The sequence below is a fragment of the Sorex fumeus genome, unplaced genomic scaffold, assembly GCF_029834395.1.
Source record: "Sorex fumeus unplaced genomic scaffold, SorFum_2.1 ptg000047l, whole genome shotgun sequence".
Classification (NCBI taxonomy): Eukaryota; Metazoa; Chordata; class Mammalia; order Eulipotyphla; family Soricidae; genus Sorex; species Sorex fumeus.
In genome coordinates, this window is record NW_026606104.1 from 43,760,184 (window position 1) to 43,768,291 (window position 8,108).

Sequence of the window (8,108 nt, forward strand, 5' to 3'; positions counted from 1 at the left end):
CCAAACCCCTCCTCCGCCCCACACCCCCTCCGGGTCAGGAGGTCCCCGCCCCTCAACTCCCAGAGCACCAGCGGAACCTTGGGATTTGGGGGCTGGAGGGGAGGGGCTCCTCCGCAGTCTCCCCCTTTCCCAGCGCCGTTCCTAAAATCCAGCCTTGTTCTCCGCTCCCACGGTCCCCCCTTCATCCCCCCACCCCCCCACATTCCCAGCAAGCTGGAGAGCAAATTGCAGTTTTAAATCCAAAGACGGAGGGAGGGGGAAGGAGGAGAGGGCGCGCGGCAGAGCTGGGCGCGCACCTCGCCCCCGAGCCGGGGGAGCCGCGGGGCGGCCAGGAAACCCGAGAACCCCCCCTCCCCGCCCCCCCCTCCCGTCCACCTCCCCCTCCCCCTTCCCGGCGCTGCCTGCCAGGCTTCGAGCCGAGCCCAGCCGAGCCGCGGGCCCCGGTGGAAACAAAGACCGATCGCACCGCGGGCACCGCAGCCAAGGGGTCCGGCGGACCGGACCCCGGCACGCAGAGGGGGCGCCGGGGCCCCCCTGGCGCGCCGCACAAAAGAGCCCGGGCGGCCGGTCCCCAGCGGGGGGTCTAGGTGTGGGAAGGAGGCGCCACTCACCGGAGTGCTGGGCTGCCGGCTCCGTGGGTCCGAGCCAGGCGAGGGGCTTCGGGGGGCGTCTGTCTTCCGGCGGCGGCGGCGGCGGCGGCGGCGGCAGCAGCAGCAGCAGCGGCGGCAGCAGCAGCAGCAGCAGCAGCGGCGGCAGCAGCAGCGACGCGGGCGCCCGGCTGCTGGGGAGAGGAGTCGCGGAGGAGCCCTGAGCCGCCCGCCGTGGCTGACAGCATGGCTCGCGCCTCGGCTCACATTCTCCGCCGCTAACTCCGCTGGACACGGCCCCCCGCGCCCGCGGCGCCCCCCGCCGCGATCACCCCGGGGCTCTCTCTGCGCCCTCCGCGCTCCCCCCTGCCGCGCGCACACTCTCCCAGCCCTGGACACCCCCGCCCCCACCTCCCCAAATTGCAAACCTGGGAGGGAACGCGCCCCGCGTAGTCCTCCTCCTGCTCCTCCTCCTCCTCCTCCGCCCTCCTCCCTCCCGCTCGCCCTGGCTGTCTGTCTGTCTCCCTGACCGTCTCTGTCTCTCGCTCCCTCTGCCTTTCTATGCGCTCCGGGCTGGGTGGGAAAAGGAAATGAGGACAGAAAGCAGACGCTGGCTTTGGGTGGTGGTAGCTGGATTCCCTCTCTCCCTCCCTCCCCCTCCTCCCCTCCCTCCTCCTGCCTTCTGCTCTCTCCGCTGCGAGCGGGGCTGAGCGCAGCCTGGCGGGTGGCTCGCTCTGCCCGCCCGCCTGTCTGTCTGTCTGGTCTGCCTCGCTCGCTCCCTCCCTCCGTCTCTCGCCCTCGCCCTGCCTGCCTGCCTCTCTCCGTCTCCGCCGCCGCCGCCGCTGCCTCTGCGAGCTCGCCTTACCTTCGCCGCTCACCATCCGGAACCCCAGGGGGGAGCGCGCGCGCGGCACGCCGGGACTTGTAGTCCCCGCCGCGGCCGCTCGGCGCGCGGGGCGGGCGGGGCCGAGCCCGCGGCTCCGACGGTGCGGCCGCGAGCCGCGGGGACCGTGCGCCCCGGGACCCCTCGGGCGGGAGCGCGGGCCCCTGCGGCGCGGGCGCCGGCCTGCCCGGGGACTGGGACTCTCCCGCGTGTTCCTTGCCCCCGTGCGGGAGGAGCGCGGGCGGGGGGGCCTCCGGCTCGAACGGAGGTTGCGGGTGGGAGCGAAGGGGCGGGGTCTGAGAATGGAATGAGAGTCGAATAGGGAATCAAGGGGTTAGCCAAAGGGTCTGCGACTTTCTGGGGCGCCCCGATTAAATAGGAGAGGAAGTGGAGGGGGGGAGAGAGAGAGAAAGAGGAAAAGAGAAAGACTGGGTCTCTGAATTTGGGGACGTTTTCCCTTCGGAAAAGGTTTTCAAGGAAAAAAGGAAGCTTTTATTTTTTTTTAATTGTGGGAAGGCAGCTCCTGAAACCCTGAATCCCCCCCCCCCCGCCCCCCAGCACCGCGTGACTCCGAACCCGAGCCCCAAACGCCGAGCTTTGGGTTAATCGCCTTTCCAAGCCTAGTTCTTCGCGAAGTCAAGGGCGGCGGGGCACAAAAGTCCTAGATAATTCACACCCCCGCCCGCCCCCCGCCCCCACCCCAACACGCACATTCCCACCTTCCCGAATCAACCGAGCATTTTCCTTGTGTCAGGAAGCAAGATTCAGATTCAACAGTTCAGCGCTCCTGCTGCGGCCGGGGGGCTGGGCTCAGCACTTTCACCTACCTCCCTGGCAGGTCACATCTGTTATGCAGCCCCTAGCTCCGGGCCCCCTGCCTGGCCTATCCCCACAGATGGGAATGTGCTAGGCCAGGGCCTGGTTACCAAGGGGAGGTAGCTGGACAGCTCAGGAACCACTGCTGCCACCATTTACTGAACACTGCAGGGCTCTTGAGTCCTGCGAAGCCCTGATAAAATGGCACTGTCTCATTTCCATTTAGAGACGAGGGCACTGAGTGAGGCCAAGTCCTTCATTAGGAAGTGGGAGAGCCCAGTCAGTCGAGCTGATACGGCGACTCAGAAGCTCTCGCGGCTTCATCCTTGGGCTCTGGCAGGGACTTGCAACTCCTCAGGTTTCTACCCGTCTCTCCCAGTGTCTGTGTGTCCCCCCTTGGCACTCATTTGACAAAGGTTCACTGAGAAGTGGGGGACTCGCAGGGGACAAAGTTGAATAACACGCGGTTGCCATACTGTCCTCCATGTGTCCAACACCAGCCTGATGGTGTTCTGTCCTAGTCTCTCTTCTGGGTGTCTGCAATTTTTCCACCCATGCTGTGTGCTGGCTGTGTCTCTCCCGCCCCAGGGCTGAAGTCTCTCTGACAGTGCCTTTGCCCTCTGTCCACCTGTTTCAGACTCCTTGGGCCCTGTGGAGTGATAGCCAGCGTGTAACAAAGGCAAGAGGTGACCTTTTTTGCTGCATGCAGCGTCCTGCCTAACCTTCCCTACGCCTCCACGCCTCCCAGGCCTCTCCTCTATGGCATTCTTAAGCCCCCAGAGGGCAAGAGAGGGCACCTGGGGGGCTCTCCATTGTCCCTTCCCTGAGAGTGGGGTGGTGTTGGCAGTGGGAGAGGTCAAGGGCTTTGAACAGTGCTCCTATTGATCCGGCGTGGTGGGGGGCTGGCTAAGCTAGCTGGAAAGGCCTCCATGTGGGAGCAGTTTTTCCTTGCAGGCAAAGATGTACTCATTGGATGGGAAGAATCATAAGGTCAGATATTGATGGGAGCTCTCGTTCCAGTTGCTGGGTGCCCTCTGCGGTACCAAAACCTGAGACTGAGGTTATTACACATACACGTGGCTTTGACTGGCATCTTCATGGTCCCCACAGAGGAGACGCTAGCACCGGAGAGCGCAGAAGCTCCCTTTTTCCAGTTCAGGCAATATTCTTATCTGACCCTCTCAGGCCTGAATCAAATTTGAGAAAGGACAGGGTAGTACAGGGTGACTTCCGGGAGACAGGGAGCCCCAGGTAGATGGAGATGAAAAGCGTGGTTAGGAAAGTCCATGGGTCCGTGAGTAAGAGGAATAAAATTTAGGCAGGAATTTCCGAGCATGCCCCTCCCAGGCCCAACTGCCTCAGCTCCGTTCTTTCCAGAAGCAGCGGGTGTTATGATCAGCCCCCAAGGGGTTAGGAATTTCTGGAAACCAGGTATTCCAGGACTTCTCTATTATTTGGGGGCTCCTCTTTTTCTGGAATCCTCTTCAAAATTGTGAGGAGGGGGCACTCCCCAAACTCAAGCAAACCATTTTATGGACTTCTGCTGCCACCTAGTGTCTGCTCTCTGCATCTGCCGCGGCAGCTCTAAGAGAAGGTAACCTCCTGGGGTCCTCTGGAATGACGGCTATAAACTCCGAGGGATGTGGAAGGGGCTGCATTGGTCCCTCCTCAGACTCAGGAGACAGTCGAACTAGGTCCTAGGAAATGCAAGTGATGGTAGAGACAAAGTCTCGGGCCTTGGGGGGCTGACTGGGAACGGAAGCGACAGACCTGCTTCTGCCTGGGACATCTCAGCCCAGGCCTTCCTGGGAATACAGCAGAGGAGGAATCCCTTCCCGGGTACAGGGAGAGTTGTGAGAAGATGTGCTTTGAGCACACAGAAGTGGAGACGCTTTGAAAACTGACCAGGACATGCTGAGGGGTTACTGAGTCACGCCGTGACCAAGAGAGACAGGGCTCTGGGGCTCTTGGGCAGGGCAGAGCGAAGTGAGCTTTGGGCTGGGACACCACTGCCTACAAAAGTTCTAGCTTGGGCCCCTCATGAGGCTGCCTCAGGAGAAGTGCAGATTGCTTACAAGTAGTTCAACCCACTTCACAGAAGGGGAAATTGAGTCCAAGAGAGTTTGGGTGCCTATCCTAAGTCATGGAACTGTAACCTAGGAAGGAGGTTCATGGACAGAGCCGTTATGGCCTCAGTGGTCCCCTTCTGTGAAAGAGACTGTCTCAGGGCTGGGGCCCCATAGATCAGGAAGACAGGAAGCGCCCCCCCCCCCTTCGCTGTGGTACAGTGGAAACTAAGGCCCCTAGGCCCCCATTATCCTGCCTCTAGGCCGGCCCCTCTCCCCTCCCCCCCCCACCCCTGCAAGTCCTCCCACATTCCTCTAGGCAACAGGAAACCCCAGCTGCAGCCCAGACTTCAAACAGCTCCTCCCTCTGGGTAGGGGGTGTGGGAGGAGAGGCCAGAGGCCAGAGGGCAAAGGTCAGCTTTGTTCCTGCCGGAGGTGCTGAGGGACCCTGGGAGACCGAGGGGGCAGGGTAGGGCCCTTGACAGCCACACTGCATGTATGTGAATTCCTGTGTCCATCAGGCTAGCCTCATTCTCTGCCAGTCTATGTTTAGGGATCCGTGTGTGTCCTCGGCTTCCTTTCAGTTTGTGGACCTGCGTTGGGTGTCTGAGTATGTGTCAGTACAGTACGTGCCTATCCATGGGTGCTTGCCACTGACATGTCTACAGGTGACGTCACATGTATTGACCTGTGTGGTTCATAGGCCTGCTCAAGGTTTGTATCCTATGAACGTGACCTGAGGGGTGTCCCTCTCCCACCCTTTCTCTTCCCCTCTTTTCTCCTTGTCTTAGGTTGGTCATCAGGACGTTCCCACAGAGAAGTGACTTTGTTACTCTTCAGCTTAATTGCCTCCAGGATCCCAAGGCCCAAGGCTTAAATCCCAGCCCTAGTGCATGGCCAGCAAGTCCCACCTCAGAATCCATCTTCAGCCACCAATCCCCTTCAGACTGTACACCCAGTCACAGCCACCTAGTTGGAACGCGCAGCACAGTCCTATTTCTGGTGTCTGAGCTCTCTTGGTTCTGTGAGTCCTGAAAGCCCTTGTCTTGCTTCTTCTCCAAGCCAACTCTTCCTCCTACCCCTTTTCTAAGTCTCTAGGGAAGAAGCTCTTTTAATCTCCCCTTGCCGGATCAATTTATCACCCTGTTCTCCCCATACATGTGCTATTGTCATTTTCCGTCTGCCCCCTTCATCCTCATCCTCTCTGAAGAGGAACAGGGCTACCTCCTGCCGGGTGGAAGGACAGTTCTGAAAGGTCTTGGAGTCCTGGTGCAAATTTCCTGCAGCTTTTGATGTAATACACAGAGCAACCACTAGAGAGAGTGTGGACCTCACTGCAGGACCATTCAGTGTACATTTGGGGAGTGTGTGTGAAGGGGGGGCAGGGAGGGAAGGAGAGGAGAGAAGGAGTCTAGAGACCCACAGACAGACACAGGGAGAGAGGAGGGAGTGTAGGGGTATATTTCTTCTCTGACTTCTCCAATTCAGGGGCCTTTATCCCCTTGGTTCTTCAACCTCTTACCTCCTACCTCCAACCTTCCAGTCTTTTATTCATCATCTGTCCCCTCTGACCTCTCATACATAATTATTTGCACTTGACTGACTTGAACTTGCTCTATACCTCTGGGCCTTTGCACATGCTGTTCCTTCAGTAGAAAAGCAGCTCTGCCTGCATCAGAAAGCACTATTTGGTGGTGATGGCATATTTTGGGCCATGCCCAGTTGTCCTCAGGGGTCACTCATAGTTGTGCTCAAAGAACCATATGTAGTACCATGGATCGAACCAGGGTCAGCCATATGCAAGGTAAGTGCTTTAACCCCTGTACTATTTCTTTGGTCCTAGACTTTGTTCTCCCTTCACTTTCTCTTTGAGGTCTCCAGACTGATCTTGTCCCTAAGTGTTATAGATCTTTACTACTGGGCAAGCCCAACCTACAAGAGCCATCAGCAAATGCATGTGAAGTTACCAGCTTAGTTCTCTGAGAGCAAGAATCTTCGCATCCCCTTTTGCACTGGGCCCTCCCTGGGCCTGACTCCAGGACAGTCTTCTTTCCCAGGTTGCGGGGTCCAAAGGCTGCACACGGGAGAGTGAGGTCACACAGAACTGTGCCCAGGTTCGCCACTCTCTGACCTTGGGCAGCCCAGCAGCTGCCCAAGTGTTTCCTCTCTCTCCACTTGGGAACACCACACTTGGGCCCTGCCTCCTGGCGAGGATCAAATGAGATGATGGCTGTGAACCCCCTCCAGCATTAATCAATTAGGTGTCCTCCCCTCCCATGAACTTGGAAATAAAATTGCCCTCTGAGTCTTAAGCCAGTAAAATCCACGCATCACAGAGAAGAGCCAGGTGGGGGAGCGAATGAGGCGAGAGATGGTTTTGTAAACGACTGAAGAGTTTGTGAACAGTGGAAGCCGCAATCAAGGTGACCCGCCTGTAATCTCAGGGAGGCAGGGCGAGGAGGATGTGATTGAAACGGAGAAAACACAGGCCTAATCAATTGCATTGTGCTCTATCTGAAGGGAACAGAAGGATGCTCAGAAACAGGGTAGAGGGAGAATTCATCCAGCTGCACCAGGGGGTACACGGGAGCCAGGGATGCAGGTGCTCCGAGGGGCTGTGAGGGTGCTGGTCTTTGCTGAGAAGCTGTGGACCCCTGGGGCCTTCCAGGCAGCTCCCTGTGTTTGGAGGCCTTTCCTTAAACCAGGGGGTGACCAGGTGGCAGGCTGAGCCACAAACGCCAGACAAGAAGGCTCTTTGTACCACAGAGACTCTAATTAGACTTAGAGACTTAGAGATTTTGGATTCAGTCACCGGGTTCAAGCCCCTGCTCTGACACTTGTCCAATAACCTATTTTTAAATTTTTTTTTTTGCTTTGCCTCTATCCCTGACCCTTATCCGGTAGATGAGGCTTCAGGAGCCTTCTTGCAGGGTTCTGTGAAGACAGGGTGGCAGCATCAGGCACTGATCAGGACGCCTGGCACAAAGTTACCTCTATATGATAACGACCAAGAGGGCTAGCATTTTCTTGGAGCCTTTTGTTGCCATTTCACAGATAAGAAGCTGGAGGTTTCAAGCAATGAACTCTTTGCACAAGACCACACTGGCAGTGAGTGGAGGTGCAAGATTCGTACCAGGAACTGTAGCTTCAGGACTGTGCCTTATCTCATTACCCCATGCCAGGTGGAAGCGCCAAGCCTCTGGCTTTTGTGAGTTGGGTTGGCACGCTGAATGAACACAACTGACCCTCTGTAGACTTTTTGTTTTTGCCCCACACCCAGGGCTGCTCTCGGGCAACACATGACACTGTGCTGGGGGTTACTCCTAGTGGTGCTCAGGGAGCCGGTGGGGGTGGGGGGGTTGAGTGCTGGGGATTAAAACCAGGTCTCCTACCTACAAAGCATGTTCTCAGCTGGTTGAGCTACTGCTCCAGCCCATCAGCAGAGATCTAATAAGCGGGTTATTGATATTAATATTCCTTCTCCCCAGCCTGAATGAGAACTGCTCCAGGGTGGGGACAAACAAACACAGGCCTTGTCTGTCTGTGCGTGTGATTCTGGTGTTCTGCCTGTTAACAGTCCCTCACGGAATTCACCTTTGGGAATGTTTGCCAGTCACAGCCATTCCTGGCTCTGGGCCCTGTGGTCAGTCAGGGGCCTGGATCTTCCGGAGGGAGAGGTTCTAATTCCAGGTTCCTCTGATTTACCCAAGGAAGCATGTCCACTGCTGAGCTGTGTGGGGGTGGGCAGGAGAAGGG

At 57.9% G+C, this 8,108-nt stretch overlaps 1 protein-coding gene across 3 annotated transcripts in view; it reads right to left on the reverse strand.

Annotated features, from left to right (window-relative positions):
- AHDC1 (AT-hook DNA binding motif containing 1) overlaps positions 1–1,436 on the reverse strand; it is a 65,423-nt gene extending 63,987 nt beyond the window's left edge. Inside the window, exons 1-2 of one of the 3 annotated variants that reach the window (XM_056122580.1) lie at positions 1,016–1,436; positions 612–778 (exon numbers count right to left, since the gene is read on the reverse strand). The gene's annotated coding sequence lies outside the window, so the exon portion shown is untranslated. Of the gene's footprint in view, positions 1–611; positions 952–1,015 lie in introns of those variants that run through there. The other 2 variants (XM_056122578.1, XM_056122577.1) reach the window with 2 other exon arrangements.
- Between the last annotated feature and the right edge of the window lie 6,672 nt (positions 1,437–8,108).